The sequence below is a fragment of the Pinus tabuliformis genome, chromosome 4_1, assembly GCF_031772625.1.
Source record: "Pinus tabuliformis cultivar Carrire ecotype Pingquan chromosome 4_1, CPIR1, whole genome shotgun sequence".
NCBI classification, from domain to species: domain Eukaryota; kingdom Viridiplantae; phylum Streptophyta; class Pinopsida; order Pinales; family Pinaceae; genus Pinus; species Pinus tabuliformis.
The window spans coordinates 983,695,266-983,714,941 of NC_142303.1; positions in this window are offsets into that span (position 1 = coordinate 983,695,266).

The following is a 19,676-nucleotide window of genomic DNA, read 5'->3' on the forward strand; positions in this document are numbered from 1 at the left end:
GATCCATGTCGATATCGTTTTCTGAAATCTTTGTGGAAGATATCATATTGCAGGTTTCTATTGACGCTACTTCCGCCAGATTGATTGGAGGTGGAAGAGCGAAAGTTCCCATTAGTATAGGATCTTTTAGTAGGCCTACTCCGATATTCTGAAGCGAATGGGGGCTTCCATGGATCATGGGAATGCTTCCTGTAACTTGAGAACCATTAGGGAGGAAGTTTTGTTGATCGACGATTGTAATCCCTCCTCGGAAGGGAAATGCAATGTTTCTAAAATAGGTCGACACAACAGCTGCCATGGCATATATCCACGGTCTTCCTAGTAGGATGTTGTAGTCAAGATTTCCATCGATGACTTCAACATCTATTTCTACTGTTTTTCCCCCTAGTTCAACTTTCAAGTTATTTAGGATACCATATGGGGTATATGTCCTTCCGTCGAATGCTTTTAATGTTGTCGAAGATCGTGACAAGGTTGGAGATCCTAAAATTTTCCAGCAACTCATCGACATAATACATGTAGATTCCCCCTCATCAATAATTGTCCGATGAACAGTTTTGTTGAGGGCTTTCACTTGAATAAGGAAAGCTAGTTGAGTTGGTAACTGAGGATCGTATCCTTTGTGGTCGAAGGATACAAGATTGGAATCCTTTGGATCAACCCCACCAATGGCTGATAACAAAGCCTGCCTTTGGGATGGGCAATTTTCTAGCACCTCAAGAGTCGACATAGCGGATGGCGATTGGGCCAAATCTTCCACTATGTTATAATTCTGCGCTGCTCTAGCGCGAGGATTAAACGTCGACTTGTGTACTACTCCCTTTGGCGGTTTTATTGTTAATTCAGGAATGATGGGTGGTACAACTTCTGTCGAAGTTGTTGTCGAACTACTTGGTTAATCTTTATCCTTGTCGTTTTACAACTGTGGATTCCCGTAATCTTTGTTCCTTGTCGAAATCAAGGCATCATTTTGCTGCTTCGAAATCGACAACATTAGCACTTGCGACGGGGAACCATTTCCACTTTCAACCAGATTTGTTCCTGGATTTGGAAACGGATCAGTTAACACAGCTGAGGTTTTCGAACTCTTAAAGAATCTTTTAAGCTCAGCTTTGTACGGACATTCTGCTGTCCAATGATCTTCATCACATATATAACATGGATTTTTTGGTTTCCTATTTCCAGGAGGGTCTGAAGAAGGTTTTTCAGGAGATGACTCACCCTGTTTCTTCTTCTTCCCTTTGCTTTGTTTCTTCTTGCTTCCTGGTTGTTTGGTTTCTTTGCCTTTATCTGTCGATACGACATTTACTTCCAAAGCAAGAATTTCGTCTTTTGCATTTTGATCTGAAATCTTACGGGCTTTCTTGGACGTAGCCTTTGTCGATTTCACGTTTTTCGTGCTAATCACGCCATCGCCGGCGTGAGAGTCATTGTTTGATTTAGGAGGAGGAGGAATTGAAAATTCCGGTCTAGGGGCGTCAGGTATTTTGTCGTAGAGCGTGCCAGACTGAGTATAGACCAAGTCTAGATATTGTGCACGAGCGATAACTTTCTCTTCTGTTACGACTCCCCCCTTCGCCACATCTTCCGTTATGGCAGGAAGTAACGACTTGATAAACCATTCAGCTAATAGCTGATCGGGAACGTACGTTTTTACCATCCTACGACGACGTCGCCACTCATGTATATGATCAGATATGTGAGTGGCCGTTGTCTGTTTGAATTTGGTTAAGATTTTCGTTCCCGTTTCATACCTTATCGGTAACTGAAAATGGGTTAAGAAAGTCGTGGCTAAGGTACTGAAATTGTCGAACGAAGCTCTAGGCAATTCAATATACCATTTTGTCGCTGGACCCGTTAACGTCCTCTGAAAAAGGCGAAGCCTTATCGAATCATTGTTTAGGGTGTTTGATGAACACCATAGATGAAATGTCATCACGTGATTCGATGGGTCTTCACCTGGATTTCCATTAAATTTAGGAATATCTGATGGAAGTTTATGAGGAATCGCTGGCCACCAAGGGGCGTAAGCAATTGGATCGTTTGTTAACCGGTGTAAATCTGGTAACTCTAAAGTTGCCACGAATGGTAACTGTTGATTCAGGTTAGGTGAAGCATACCTAGGATACGATGGAATTGCCTGAGCAGTTGGCCTTTGCACACCATCATAATGTAGTTGATGCTGGTACGACTGATACAGTTGGTGGACATGACCACTATAAAGTGGTTGATTTTGACCATTTTGAATGTACGGCTGTCCACTGTTCGCAAAGATCTACTGCTCAGAACCTTGGTACACTTGTTGGAATTGTGGTTGTTGGTATTGCACCAGCCACGGTTGTGAAGCCATGTTCTGTTGTGCTATACTAACCGTTGGACCAAGGTGTGGGGTAATTGTACCCGTTTGGACCTGTGTCGTCCCACCAGTTGGTGATTGTGGTTGAGTCACAGGGTCAAGGGTCTGTTGCATTACAACCTGAGAAATCTAAGGTTGACATACAACAGGGAGCGTTTGAACTTGTGACACTGTTACAATAGCTGGTGTAGTCGGGATGTTCGACATAGGTACACATTGTTGCATGGAATACACAACCCTTGGTTGTTAGGGTAGTATAGGTACCCAACCACTTGATGTAACTCCAGTATAACCTGAATACTGTTGTGAACTCCCGTATGGATATCCTCCCGGAGGGGGTAATGAAAGGGCATACTGCCCCCCATACGGTGGCAATCCGGAACTCAAAGGGATTGTCTGCCTTTGGGGACTGGATTTCCCAAATTGACCTCCAAATGGATCAATTTGGCGAGTCTCAACATAAGAGTTGCCGGATATTATTCCGGAGGAACAAACAGGAACGGACCATACTGTCGAAATAGTCCCTGGATGGACTCCTTCTAGCGGTTGTGAGCTAGTCGGGACAGATGGTACGCCGGCAAACATTGTCGGAGTGACGGCAGGGAGTTCCGCTGTCGCTGTGTCATTCGACACAGTCCTAGATGTTGACGGTTGTTCAGACATTTTGATTCTATCCAAAAGATTACCTAGCGATTCTACAGGAACTTCCACTGGTGGTAGACTAACTTCTGATGTCGAAGGAAATAGAGTGACCCCGACTCCAAAATGTGTTGGAGTACTTGCTTGCGGATCTTCTACAATTTCCTCTATCGCAATCAAACCAGGTGGAAGGGGAAGACCGTCAGGTCCGTAAAATATTTCTGGTGCCGAAGAAGGGGTTGAATCGACAGCGACAGATGTTTGAGGAGCAAGACTCTCTGAACCGAGTGCAGATGGAACTGGTTCAGTAACGCAAGTGTTTGCTCTCAGACTAGGATCAGTATCACTGTCCCTCTGTGGCTGTTGACCTTCTTCTGTAGAGGCAGGGTTTCCAGAAATGTTTGGAGTAACCAGAATCTCGGATGTTGTTGGAACACTTGTTCTAACTTTAATAGGAGATTTCGAACCGGTTAAACGAGTTCGCTTTGTCCGTACTATTTTCGATTCCGGAGACAAAGATGGTTGACTCGTAAGCCTCCGCCAACGATGGGGTTTCAATTGACTTTCTTCCACGATTGCGGATTACTCAATCAACTAAAATACAAAAGGGGAAATGTGTTTCCGAATTAAATGAATTTTAGACGCTTTAGACACAACTTGCTTTTTCAATTTTAAAGAGTCGAGAAAAAGCAAAAGATGACTCTAGTCTCCTTCGATTTTTAATGATCCTGAAGTGACAAGTGCTCAGATGGACCTTTTCCGTTAAGGAGTCTGAAAAGGAACGAAATGGACTGCTCTGGAGTTCTAGGTAGAGGGTGTGCCAAACTTTTTGCAAAACCGCAGAATACTTTTTAAGGTACGGGCGGTCAATCTTCCCGAATGCTGTGTTCAGTGCATTGCGATCAGTAGGGCGGCCGACACGGCTTCCTATGGATAAAGGTTTTATGCCTATAGGGGTCTCCCAATATATACTCGACAGTACGTGGGAGCACAATCCGTACTGGCGCTTATCGTCTCTCAGGAGGAATCACCCAACCATCAGCGAGATCGACAGTCACCAGGTTTTACGACGCCGGAACACGTCTCTAGCCTAGACCTCTATGTTGTGCGTTAAGTTACAAAGCGTTGTTAAGTTCATTCAATTTATTTTAGGTTGATCTTTCTTAGAAGTTTGCATCTTTGGATCACCACGAGATGTAGATAAAATTCCTAAATGCAGTCTAAAGATGATAAGCAAGCTTTTAGCTCTTTTCAACAATGAAAATCCTAGCTACAAGGGGAAAAGAAAGACACAATCTTTTCTCAAAGAGCAAAGAGCACACTGTAAATGCACTTTTCCTAAATCAAACCATACAAACTATCAATATGCAAATGCACAAATGCATGTATTTGTTTTCACTTTCTTAATATTGATGCCTAAAAAGAAAGTTGTTGTACAAATTTGAATTCGATTTCAAGTGAAAACACAAACAAGTTTCTTTTTGAAATCAAAAAGACGATTACGACACTTTATGATTTTGAAGTAAACACTTGTTTCGACACTAGAAATTCACAAATTCAAACCAAAAGACAAAAGTAAAAGCGCAATCAAATGTCAACAGCAAACAAACTTACTCCTAAGATCAAAACGACACTTACAACAGGTGTAGATCTAAGGGCGACAGTATGACTAGTTTACTTTTGTAATGGGAAACTGCAAATGATGTAACAAATACACAAAAACAAATACAGTTTCTTTTATACAACTGAGGCGGAATTAAGGAAAAGAAAAGGGGTTTTCAGATAGGTACACACACTGATAACAGGCTGCAAAAAACAGAGATAAAACTGAACACAAGGATGCAAAGAACCACAGCTGCACAGGGCAAAGGCTGATCAGCGCACCCCCAGCACAGAGAAACTGAATTGCAGCGCAGGTAGCCCTCTTGGGACCTGCGTTGAAATGCAGAACCTCTTCACAGAGCCTGCGTTGAAGCAGAAACGAGAATTGTCTCTGGGTTCTGGGTCACGGTTTGCAGTTTAATCTACGGTTTTTGGCCGGATAAAAGCTATCAATTAGGTACAATTAGAGGGATGATTTAAAGGAGTACTAAGATCTATCACAAAGGGCTGTTAGATCATTTGTGGATCAGCTGTTCAGATCATAAACAGGTCCAGTGAATGGACTAGATTAGCAGATCTCTACTTTGCATTTGTAAATGGCAAATGCAGTTCGATTCGCCACTCCTAAGTTTATGAGGAGAACAACAATAGAAACACAAATAAACTAACTAGATACGTTCCCCAATGGAGTCGCCAATTTGTTGTTGGGAAAATTATCCATTCAGAATGCCCCTATCCCACTCTAAGGTGTGATAGTGCCTTAGCAACAAACAAGGAAAACTACTTGAGTATTCTTCTTTATGAAATGTAAATGAGGAGAAAGGATGTAACTAACCTGTGTCTTTCGCTAGTTTGTCGATCCAATCGCTCCTCTCTTCGATGGCTCCCAGCTCCCTGCTCCCTTACTGGCCCAGCTTCACCGAATTCCTGCAAGATCACAAGGGAGAGAAACTACACGAAGATATAGATATACATTCATAAAAAGCTCAGGATCAGATTAAGCTAAACATGCAAATATAACAAAACATCACTGATATACAAGCATGTAGGAGAAACTCAAATAATTTTATTGATATGATAATAAAGTCCAAGAGGAGATACAACCAAGTGAGTCCCGATCCAGCATCTACCTCCCAGCAAAGGAATCCCTTCCTCTCCTCCAACAAAGCATAAATCACCCAATGTACTAATCTCAATCTCAAACCAACAGCAATTCTCTGCAAAGTACAAAATTCCAGCCTCTGGATCTCTGGGATGAGGGATCCATATATAGATGTAAGCAGAGAGGATGAGTCAGCTTATGTTTTGACTTGTGGCTTCTCTCTGTCAGTTCTTGCTTCCACTTGGAGGCTGAGAGCCTCTTACTCATCACTGGTCGAATTCATTGAGGCAAGTGTCATTGGAGAAGATTCTGGAAGCTTCCAGTGTCTGTACACCTCGCGGAATGACATTGCCATTTGGCATTTCTCGCTCAGCGCACCCTGGTAGTGCATTTAGGTGCGTTGCAACGCACCTAGCTAGTGTACTGGGGTGCATTGCAACGCAGGCAGCTAGTAGAGCATTTGAATTGATCCTGAATTGACTGTTTCTGAGTAGTTTTTGGTGGAGAACTTCTGGGAGAAGCTGTCATTGGTTGACCTTGTTCCTTTAGGGGCAAGAACAACTCTTTTAGGGACTTTGGATCCCTTGGATTATGGACATTTCATGCTCAATTTTGTAAGGCACAAAAATGTCTATAACACTCCCCCTGAAGGAGCCAAGATGTTCTAGTTTCAACAAAAGTTAAAATACCTCAAACAAGTTCTGAAATCATGGAATCGCACTCAGTTTGGTAACATTTTTGACCATCGGAAAGTGCTGGAGCAGCAAATGAACACACTGCAACAGTGTATTATCTCTGAGGGAAGAACGAAAGACTATGCGCAATAGGATTAGTTCCTCTTGACCAAGATTGAAGCACGAAGGAAACAAGAAGATACCCTGTGGCATCAAAAATACAGGATTAGATGGCTTAAGGATGGGGAGAAAAATACCAAATTCTTTCATAGGTCTACCATTCAAAGGAGAATGCACAATAACATCGCCTTCATTAATAATCAGCAAGGGGAGCGTCTGGAGGTGCATGAAGAAGTGGAACAGGAATTCAAAGAATACTTTCAGGACATTCTTCGGGAGCCCCCGGGCTGCAGAAATCAAGCTATTCGATCTATTACATAGCACATTCCTAAAATCATCACCGTGGACCACAACAATATGCTTCTCCAGCCTATCTCTATGCAGGAAGTGGAGGACGCAATGGCCCAACTCAAGGATGGCAAAGCGCTTGGCCCTGATGGCTTCACAGCCAACTTCTTTCATGCTTTCTGGGAGCATATCAAAACAGAGGTCTGGGAGCTCGTGGAAGAATCGCGATCGATGCATTGGATCCTTCCTTCCCTAAACACGACCTTCATAGCGCTCGTTCCTAAAGTGGAAGAATCCAATACACCTAATAAATATAGGCCTATCACACTCTGCAATGTAATCTACAAACTCATATCTAAAGTCTTGGCGAACAGGCTCAAACCTCTTCTCCCTCTCCTCATTTCGCCAGAGTAGACAGGCTATGTAGAAGGGCGCCAGATTCTGGATGGTATCATTCTTTCACATGAAGTGATCCACTCACTCAAGATTCTAAAAAAGCCAGGTATGATTCTCAAATTAGATCTTTCTAAAGCTTTCGATAAACTCAGCTGGACCTATATTAATCATATGTTACTTGCATTCGGCTTCAATGCTACCTGGACTCGTTGGATTATGAATCTTATTTCCTCCCCCTGTTTCTCCATCCTTCTTAATGGTTCTCCTTCCTCGCCCTTTCGTCCCTCCCAGGGTATTCATCAAGGCGATCCTCTCTCCCCGTTCCTTTTTGTTCTCATGGCTGAAGGACTTAGTCTCCTTCTTCATTCTGCTATCAATTCACACTCCTTAAAGGGAATTTCTCTGCATGGTCAACCCCCCATCTCTCACCAACAGCTTGTCGATGATAATATGCTTTTCGGCCATCCGTCAGTCCAAGAGGCCTCTGCCTTCAAGTCCCTGCTCAATCTCTTCTCAGAAGCTTCTGGTAGCACTATCAATGCCTCCAAATCCCAGCTCTTCTTCTTCCATACTCCCATTCTCACTCAGAGAAATACAGCCAGGATTTTGGACTTCTCGATAGCTATGCTTCCTTCAAAATATCTTGGAGCTTCCCTACTTGATTCAGCCATCAAACATGCTTCCTGGAGAACCCTCCTTGACAATTTAGAAACCAGGCTCTCCTCTTGGACCTATCGCTCGCTCAACATTGCTAGTAGGCTTATCCTAATCAAATCCGTTCTCCAAGCCATGCCTCTGTACTTATTTTCTATATTGGCAGCCCCTAAATGGGTTCTTAAAAAAATCTGCCATCTTCAAAGAAACTTTCTTTGGGGTTCCTCTGGCCACAACAGAAAATGGGCTTTAGTCAAATGGACTGAGGTTTGTCTTCTGAAGTCAGTTGGTGGGCTTGGTCTAAGGGATCCCCTCCATAGCAATAACACCATGGGCGCCCGCATCTGGTGGAACTGGATCTCCAAACCGCACACTCCCTGGGCACGTCTCTGGCAGGCCAAATATGCTCCAAGCAGTCCAATGGAGGATCTCATCCGCATCAGCACAACCACCCCTGGCTCGCTGATTTGGAATGCGGCCAAGAAACATAGTGCCTTTATTCAAGCGCACAGCTTTTGGGAAATCCACTCGGGTACCACAGCAAGATTTTGGGAGGAATCTTGGCAACAACTTCCCAAACTCGCCTCTCTCTTCCACAAACCTAAGTGGCAAGAAACTATGCAGTACAATGATCAAATCCATGTCCATCAATTTTGGCAGCAGTAATCCCCTCAAGGTTTTCAACTTTGGAGAACAACTAACACCTGGCAGGCTAACTAGCAAGAGGAAACTTATGAAGAGATCGATCAAGAGCTCAAACTTAGGAAAATTAAACTCTCTGATCAGAAGGACAAAGTGTGATGGGGATATACACCCAAAGGTATGTTCACTACCAAGGAAGCATACCAACTTCTCTATCAACCCACACAGATCATAAAGGATCAGCTATGGGATCAGGTTTGGCAACCAAGTATCTGGCCTAAGGTCTCTACTTTCCTTTGGCTACTAAGCAAACAACGGATCCTCACTTGGGACAATCTACAAAAGCGAAGAATTACTGGGCCTTCCAGATGTCCCAATTGCAATCTTCACACAGATACCATCTTGCATCTCTTGGACACCTTCCCACTAGCAGCTCAAATTTGGGAGAGAACGGCACAGTGCAACAGAAGAATAGGTAGACGTGTGGGTGATATTTTAAACACCATCAGGAACTGGCCTCGGCATCCTTTCCAAAGTCTACTACTCAATTCCCTCTGGAACCTCTTACCAGGCTTTGTCTATTGGATCATCTGGAAGGAAAGAAATAACAGGATCTTTAAAAATCACAGCACGCCCCTTGACACTCTTTGGCTACTTCTCAAACAAAACCTTCAAGAAACTCTAGCTCTAAGACACTGGCAAGACTCAGATTTGCCAGCTTCACCCCAGGAATGCCTCATTCTGGACAATTGGAACCTGGACCTCACTTTTTTAGCTCAAATCAAGCCCAGCTCCTCCATCCACACTGAGTCTCCCCAATTCTGGTCTCCTCCTGCCATCCACTCTTACAAACTGAACTTTGACGGAGCTGCTAAGGGAAATCCTGGGCTGGCTAGATATGGTGGTATCTTCAGAGATGCTGAAGGCTCTGTTCTACACATATATCATGGTTCGCTTGGAAGAGACACCAACAATGTTGTCGAACTTGAAGGCTTATGGAAGGGCATTTGTATAGCAAAAATAGAAAAAAATTTCCCTCAAGAGGTAGAAGGGGATTCTCAAATATTAATAGAGGTTGCTATTCGGATTCACTTGGGCACTTTCAGCAGCAAAGATCGCTTCGAGCTGGCAGCTCCTAAGCAGATTGGAACAAATTGAAGAATGGCTCAGGGCACCACGCAGCATCACCTTCAAGCACATTCGGTGAACAGCTAATAAGGTAGCCGATAGACTGGCTAATCAAGGCGCTGATCAGCAGCTCCCATTCTTCTCTGGTCCATTGAGCAGTTCTAATGACATACAACTCAAATGAGACTACACTCTTCTGGTGCAACAAGATCTATCTCTCCCAGATCCGGGTGTTTAACAATGTGATCGGTACGTGGGCGGCTTGGTGGGTTGGCGCGTGGCTTATTACCACCGCCACTCGGCCTCGCGCAATGACGGTCATTAATTCCTCTGCTTTCAATTTCAATGCTGCGTTAATGCAACTCGTCCCTCCACACCAGCCTGTTAATTCTTCGATCATGGTGCCCCTCCCTGGACTCATTCATGCTCCTCCCCTGCGCTCGCGTTATTCCCTTGTTGTCGCAGAGCCGAGCTCTCGGACCAGCCCAGGGAAACGTTGGGATCTGGATCGCTGTGTGGATTTATTGTCGGGCCTTCATGTTTCTCACAGCCTTTTCTGCAATTTCAATAGTAGTCCGTCCTCTGTCCTTCCCAGTGCCCCTCTGTGTGTTGAAGCTAAGCCCCTTTCTATCCCCCTCTACCTCCACAGTATTGCAGCCCATTTAGAACCTCTTGTTCCTCTCACTATGCCCAGATTGCGCCAGAGAATGAGTTGCAGGAGGGGAATCTCCCGGGGGCGAGTTATCTGCCAGCCCTCCTCCTCCACTACGAACTCCTCGTCATACTCCTCGGACTTCTTCTCTAACCGCTATCCTGTTACCAAAAGTGGTCGTGGACGGGGTTGTGGGCAGCTTAATTTAGCTGTGTTTTCTCTCAATTCTCCATCTCATACTGCTCGTTTTCAGTTCCCCTGTACTCTCAGTAATTTCTCCTTCTTAGCTTCAGTCACCATTGAGCTTCTATAGGTTACTTCTGGTTAGGTTTTTGTGACCGCTGGGGTGACTCTGGAGACGAGGGCGGAAGATAGGCATGGTACTTCTCAGATTGACAACAAGCAGAGTAAGGATCCTGGTCCGAGTAAGGGCACTGCAACCCAAGTCATGAATAATCAAGCTAGTCCAAGCGTCCCTACTGGTGGCGGTTCTTCAGGAAAATAGGGCCATCCCTCTGAGGATGAAAACCCCTACAATTATGGGCGTCGCATCATTGAAGAGCAACCTTCCACCTCTCATGAAGCTTAATCAGGTCTGCGTTCAATGGTTTTTGTTTCTCCGTTGCTCGAAGGTGCTCAATTCCCTCCTATTTTATCGCCATTATATGTTATACAGTTCTCACACTGAGTCCTTTGTTCCAAAGTCAAATTGTCAGTTTCCCCTGCATCAGCGGCATTTTTCTGGCTGTGTATTTCGGTCTCGATTTCGATTACAATTGTTTTTGGGGTCTGATTTCAGTTTTGATTTGGGTAGCGCTTCTCTGTTTTCTTGCCTAGGCCCAGGTATCCTGTTTTGGTTGTTGAATTACCTCTGGTCAGTCTTCAGTTTCGATATTGGAGTTTTCTGTTTCAATGAACTAGTCATGGTCATGATCCTAGAAGCCCTTCTAGTTGGTCTTCAGCAGGTCTTTTTGGTCAATGTTCAGCTATGTAATGTGAGCATGCCGCATCTCTAGGCTAGAATTCTCGAGGCCGAGGCCTCTTTGTAAAATTATTTTGTATCAAATAGGAGTAGACAAATTCAGAAAAAATAATAATAAAATAAAAATAAAAATAAAAATAAAAAAATAAAAAATAAAAAGTAAAAAATAAAATATAAAAATAAAAAATAATAATAATAATAATAATAATGAAATGAGGGAGACATTACAAGAAAATATTGTATCTAGAAGTAGGAGTATGCCTTTTCATATCAATCCAAAATATTCCAATTATATAAGGGTTAGGAAAAAATATCTCACAAGTAGAAGTTCTATCGGTGATCTAATTTCAAGTGAATGTTGCCAAAAGGATTTCTTGAAACATATGGATTTCAAGTTTGCTTTGAAGCAAAGGAATAAATATTTGTCAATGAATAAAAGCATGCAAAATTCATTTTTAGTGGGTTGTATTCAATTTACACTTGCAGGTTATGATTATCATATTGGGAATGTATTGATCTGTAGAAAGGCTTTCAAAATGTTGCATTTAGTTGGTAATTTTCATTTGTCAAGAATCCAAGAAAGACTGGAAAAAGACCCTACATATTATTCAGAAGTATGTTATAAAAGAGAGGTTGGACCATCAACAATTACTGCAATGTCATGGATGAAAGACTTCTTTTCAAAGCATGGAGAGTGTATGCCAAATAAAGACACAATACATATTCCAGATAATTTCTCAAGATGAGAAATCTACAACTTATACAGAGAATATGCAGAAGGTGCTGAAGGAGATGGTAATTTTATTACATATTCATATTTTACAAGGATATGGAGGAATGAATTCAACAATGTCTGTATTCCTAAGAAGACAAGGATGGGGATTTGCAGTGCATGTTCTTCTCTTAAATAAAAAAGAGATCAATTTCAAGGGGAAGAAAAATGTATGCTTCATAACATTATTTTTAAAAATTGGATAGTTATCAACTATGAAAATATATTTATTAATATATTTATTTTATTTTATGTGCAGATTCCATTGTCAAAGCACTTCAAGAGCATTGCAATCAGCAAACAAGTGAAAGACAAAAATTATATAAACATAGAAAAAAGTGTTATTATAATCCAAATAAATATTTGGATTTGATAATTGATGGTATGGACCAAAAGAAAACACTTCTACCACATTTTGTCCGCACACCAAAAAATTTACAGGAAGAAAATTTTATTCAGTTTCACTTGGTTGGATGTATGGTATTTAATGGGAAGATGTTGTCAAGGGTTTAATTCACAGCTCCAAATATTCATAATGATGCAAATCTTACCATAACTATAATCCATTATGTGCTTTCTCATTGGTCTGGTATTCTTCCTGAAGTTTTGTATCTGCAATTGGACAACACAAGCTGTGAAAATAAAAATCAAGTTATTTTTGGATATCTAAACATGCTTGTTCAATTGGGAATTTTTAAAAAGGTAAAGGTTGGTTTCCTTCTTGTTGGGCACACTCATGACCATATTGATCAGATGTTTAGTCATTTTTCAGTAACATTGAGGAGGAATAATGTTGGGAGTCTTCCATCATTAATTGAATGCATTAAGAAAGCATACATTCCAGAGCCTGTTTTTCACGTGCTGGAAGAAACTATTGACATGTGAAGGTTTATTTTGGGATCGCATGGTGACGAGAAATGCATTGAACAACATAATGACATTAGCTTCCAGCATCAATTTTGTATAAAAAAAAAATTGATGGCAAACACTTATATGGGGCAAGAAGTATTCATCTGTTGCAGAATGGGGGTCGTCATTGAGTTTAGCATTTTTGAAGGTCATTCCAGATCATCCAATATTTGCATCAAAGATAATATTATTAAAATCAGTTTTTGAACTCAATAATGCACTAAGAAATAAGAGAGAGATAAATTATTCTGAATTTCTGGAAGAAATAAAAAAAAAATGTATTAGAGATACATATGACTACTTTGATGTTTTTGATTCAGTTTGGTGTGGAGTCTTTTTTCAATGATCAAAGTGATATCATCTCAATATCAGGAAATGAATAAACACTTTTGAATACTCCATTTATTGGGCCTCAAAATATGCCAAATGAACAGGAGGAAAGACACATTGTTGAACAACAACAATCTCAAGGCATTATTAATTCTCAACAGGAAGAGGAAAGAGAATTCTATATTGGTTCTAGAATATCGTGTGCAAAACGTGAATCCATGGAAGACCTTTACAGGGGTTCTATGCAGGATGTTAAGGAGGGTTGCATGATAGCAGTATTAGCAGATGGAGATCCACTTGGCTATCCATTTTGGATTGTGAAGGTTATAAAATTCATTAAATAAAATGAAGATATTACAGCTATTGAGGTACATTGGTATGCCACAAATACCCACCCATTCAATGGTGTGTACAAGCCAGAGATGGTAGTTGATAAACAAATTCGCAGAAAGAGAAAAAGAAAGGGTACAAATATAAATTGTCACTGCACAGGCCTATTAAAATTGGAGGATGTTGGCATACTTGTCTATGACTTCAATTTAACAAAGAGAGGAACTCTTTGCTTCAATACCATAGATATTTTGAAGAAGTTGCTACCAGAAGGAACAATGTTGAGATGGGAGTCTATTGAACCTAGTCGTAGATCTAGAATACTTTTGAAACCATAAATGGTGGGCATGCATGTTGACTCAGATGGGGCTCTAGTTGATGAAAGAGAAGAATATGTGTCATCTTCATCTGCATCCAGTCATTCATCTGAAGATGTAGATTCGAATGGTGTGCCAGATCCTATGGACGCTTTTGAATAAATGTCTAAGACATTTTATGTAAATGATGTTTGCATGGTAACTTGAAATAAATATTTTGACTTCCATATTATCTTACATGAAGTTATGAGTCATTTCTATATTTGTTGGATTTAATGTTTTAATTAAAAGAAATTCATGTCTTTAGAGATGTTTGCATGGTAACTTGAAATAAATATTTTTGACTCCCATATGATCTTACATGAAGTTATGGGTCATTTCTATGTTTTTTGGATTATATGCTTTAATGTATGTGATATTCAATCTATGAAAGTTGATATTTTATTAAAAGTAAATAAATATTAGAAATTAATGTTTATTTTTTTAATTATACAGTGATATTGCCATGATATTATTTATTGTTATCATTTGGTATAATATAGTTTTAAAATTGTTGGAATTTGAATGTCTCATTAAAAAGAACACTTCGTTTTGATGGTTGATTTTCAGGTTTTTCTTACATATGATAAGTTGTCTTAGGCTAAAATTTGAAAAGAGCTATAGTTTTATCCTTTGAAATAAAAATTACTCTTGGAATAATTAATCTTTCAGCTACTTGTTCATTTTTAAAAATTGTTTTAGTCATATAATTTGTCCATAATTTCATGGTTGAAATGTGTTACAAACTGAAGGATTTTAATTACAAGGTTGAAAATTTGTCAAAATGTTAAGGTGTTTCTGAATTATGATATTTTATCTTTAATGCTATGGTTGAAAACAATTACAATTTCAAGGTTTTCTAGAGTCAAGATATTTTATCTTTAATAACATGGATGGAAATAGTTGGAATTATCAGGATTTGAGACATGACATTTGATCTTTAACATCATGTCCAAGAATTGTTGGAATTTTAAAAAATTTCAAAGTCCGGATATTTTATCTTTAACTCCATTACTAAAAAATGTCAAAATTGTAACCCGGTTTTTCTTTTGTTATTCCAGAATAAACACTTATTTTTTTAAGGGTGTTTTTCTCATCCATTTTTCAAAACAAAAATTGTTTTTACTTCCATTTAAGAAAAAAGTTGAAAATTTACCCTAAAATACTAGCATAAACAATTTTCATTTTTGGGTTATTTTTTCATGTTTTTTTGGAGTTTTTAGGCTAGAGTACCCATTTTCGGGTAATCGTTCTCATTTGATTGGTAACTATGTTAAATATATCAGCCTAAAAAATAGAATATCACATGCAAATATTTCAAGGTATGCTTGGTGGCAACTCTATTTGAATGAAGCAGCTCAACCATGAATTTATCCAGGTTCTATGCACATCATACATATACAGATGGATGTTCAAAACGGAACATCAATGATTCAATCAACAGTCAGATGGTATGTCAATTTCAACAACATCTTTGAACTTCAAATCAAAGTATCCAAGGATTTTCATTTTCAAAAATATTTTCCAATAGCTTTGCAATATGGAATTTCTTTTCCAAATTCCAGAAATTGATCCATCATGCCATGATACATCATTTCGAGCTTCAAAATCTATATCCCTTTCATTTAGATCATGAAAGGCTCATCACCTATAAGTATTAGACCATCGGGATATACAAACAAAATCAAAATCAAAATCAAAGTCATACCTTGGAACTCATCATCCTGACTTCATCATACAACTGTCAAATATAAACATATCTAGATCGGGAAGCTTGCTTCATGCAATTCTCTAAGCATAATTCCTTGCTTATCCAAAATAATCTCCCTAATATAAATCAATTTTGTTACCATCACATCAACATAGCCAGCTTATCAAATCTCATAAGTCAGATAAAAACTATTATCAAAGTCATCAACATCATAGTATCAATTCTTTCAACCAAGTGACAGGTGGAGCTCATATCAAATCGTGACTTCATTTATTATTATGCCAACAAGTTGTCATCAACCATGCATTATCAATCTTAACTGTATTAATTCTTCCTCATAATCATAATACAAGTCATTATGTCACTAGGTGTAAATGCATACATCAAGGATGAGTCATGCAGGTTCCATTTTCATTCTGAATCACGACTATAATTACCTCAACCATTGTTCTAGGAACAAGGAGGTCAATTTCTGAATACCCACATAAGTCATTGTGCCCACATAGTATTGACATAAGATCAAATCATTAGGCATCAGGTAGAGAGATCTATAGTCAAATCACATTTCAATCATAAATTCAAAGTTATTGTTAAGCATCATGGAAAATACCTATTCATGTATATCAGTAAGCCAAATCATGCCAACCTCTTGTGGCACAAACATAGTGGCATATCTATATGTATGTCTTGATCACCTGCAAATACAAGTTAAGTTTGCATGTTCATGCAAGATATACAAGATTTTCCTGCTTTAGGATCTTCTTGTTATTTGCAACACATCTGAGGTACTGACATATTCCAGGTGAACATCTGATTTCAAGCAAGATACTTCATATCATCAATTTAACCCAACAACTTCAAAAATCATATTATAGTGGAAAGATATGTCAGAAACATCTTGATTCAGAGTTCAGACATCTTCAGAAAGATTTAGATGATAGTCAACTATAGTCAAACCCCTGGACGCTCCCTTCAGGTTAGCATGGGAGCATCATTAGCTTCATGAATGCTCTCTGGGACTTAGCATGCATGTGTCCAAGGACAAGATTTCCCAGTTCAGTGCCTCTGTCTGGAGCAGAAACCCTAATTTTTGTACGGGCTTCATATTTGAGACTTTGTTGCATATCAATAATGTCAAATGCACATAAATCATATTTTAACAGTACATAATGCAAATAGTGGTTTGAGAAGAGATTCTCCCTCTAACTGGGATCTACTTCATTCATCTTCATTCATGTCATCAGCATGTCTCTACTAGAGTCATGCAACAATGGATCTCTTAGATCATAAACATATAGCTATCATGGCTATCAACATCATGACATCAATATTTCATCAAAGGTTAGACTCCAAGCAGCATATAGATGCAACATCATATCTCAGAGATTATGAGAAAAATAACACTTTCTATCAGGTCACTCCATCAAGTTAGGGCATTCAGCTTTACCATAAGATATCAAGTCGTGACCACAAGTACTAGGAGATCTAGAATATCAATCTCATAGTTATCCCTATAACATCAAGGTTTCCATGCTTATCATGATCAATAAGAGCAATTAGGTTCATTCAATAAAACTTTACCAAAATAATGAGAGTGTCAATCTCTCTCTCCATATGCTTTCATCATGCTTATCACAAGCATTATCAGCAAACTCAAGTATAGGAATCAATGAGAAATCCATCATGACAAGTATCAAGAGAATAATCTACTAGAGTCAAGGTGCTAGCCTTCTTTAGAGGATCAATATGTCCAATGGATGGTTGTTAGCCAATAATCAAGTGTATCAATGTATCAACACAAGATAGCCTCATATAATTCAAGAAGATCAAAATGTTCAACACCAAGTGCATCATTTTATTCTAGGAAACATAGAGCCAAGTCACTGTCATATGCATGTATGAGTTATCAAAGAAATACATTCTCATCATACCTTAGGGCTTATCGAGCCATTTAATGTTACAAATAAAATACAACATACCATGCATACCTATTGTATTCAAATACATGTGCACCTTTCCATTAGACATGAGTTGCTCATATCATTTTGACATATTTTCATATAGTAACTCTTTACCCTTTCCAACTCTAGCCATCCTTCCTGCATCTCAAATGATACTAAGAGGGATTCACTTATCACATCTCATCAAGGAGGTTAGAAACATCCATATACTCAAATACATATTTAGGAAGTATAAGTAATAAACATAATCATCATATTCATAGGTCTAAACAAAAGTAAGAGGCATCATAAGTCAAGAAATACTTATCTTCAATGAGAGGTGATCCTCTCGCTCTTGAACCAATAGTTAAGAGTTATTAATGTCCATGGTCCATATACCAATGTTGCCTTTAGTTATCCAACTAGGCATGCTAGGGATTATCCCATCTAGGGCTTCATCAAATCTTTGACAAGTGGTTGAGCATCTTCACATTGACCAGATAGGTTCCATACCTCATATTGTTTCCATAAACCAGGGTTATCTCTCCAATCGTAACCTCCTAGCATACAACAAACCCTAATAATCAAGTTGCCTAGGTTTTCTTCAAACCCTAGAATTCTTTTAGGTCTCCACCTTCCACTTCTTTCTTCCATCTAAGGTGTCATTATCGGGGTGATCTTCATGGCTTTTCTTCATCCCAGATCTCATACCATGTTAGTTTTTGATAGGGCTACATTTTTATTTTCTTTGATATTTGAATTTCTTCATTAATACATTAAGTTCACCCCATATCATCATTATGTTATTCATATCTACACCATTATTCATCAGTCACTATGCAATTATATAGAAAGAACAACAACATCATCATCATCGATGTATCAAAATATAAAGGAATAATAGAAGAAAAAGATGGACACACATAGAGACACCAAGATTGGTCCGAGACTAGGGAAAAACCCATTATGGGGAAAACCCTTGAAAATCTTCTTCTTCTTCTATTGTCATCAAATGATTCAGAAAAATAGATTACAATGATACATAACTTTATCTATGCAACAAAACAACCATGATATCCATTAAACAAATCTAATAATGCTTATAATCAAAACCTTGATTCTGAGTACTGTAAAGTGTTGTCACTATCTGTCATCAATTGTTGGATACTGCTAAACATTGTTGTCACTGAGAGGAATCTTCAAAATACATAAATCTCATCTATGAGTGCCAGACGTGGGGAGGAGGAGCTTTGTGAGTGTTTATAGGAGTTTTGGACACTCTCTACATAACTGGATGATTGCGTCCGAAATAGATTTGGACGCTTCCAGGTGAACTGGATGAGGACATCTGGGGTCAAACATACCCAGATATGCTTCAAGCCCTAGACACTCTCATAAGCCTTACGTGTGAGCATTTGTGGCAGTACGAACGCTCTCAGGACCACTTTGTGTGAGCGTCCAAGGACTAATACAACCTGATCTGTCTCTGAACCCCTCGACACTCCTATAACACATTGTGCCAACATCCAAGGCAACCTGGACGTTGTCATGACCACTTTGTGTCAACGTCCAAGGAATAAAATGTCCATTTCTATGCCAACGTCCGAGATCCAAAAAACCCTAGATTAGTGTGATCTTCGACCCTGATATTTCAAGCCCTTGTGTGAACTTTCCTCTGACAGACCTGTGTGAACCAAGACAATAAGAGATCAATGTGTCTAAATGAGCTTGAGGTCTCTTCTATTTATAGGCTTTCATGAGGGTCCACTTTGGGTTGAGGCCGACCTAAGCAGTTACACGTGGTTAGGGCAGAACCATTCCATAATACATGTATGAATAAAATAATTCAAAACTCAACTTCCGCTTGTCCAAATAAGGCGATCTTTAGGTTGATTTTGGTCCTCTCAAAAAGAGGAATCTAATGAAAACATCATATCAGTCATTTGAGTTGTCCAAGGTGGAATTTTACTGTAGTTGCAAAAATTAACACGCCTTGAATTATATTGTGTGGATTAGGTATTTCAACATTATATACAATATGGGAAGTAACAAGAACTTAAAATAATAATACATATTTTCTTATGGTTATTTAT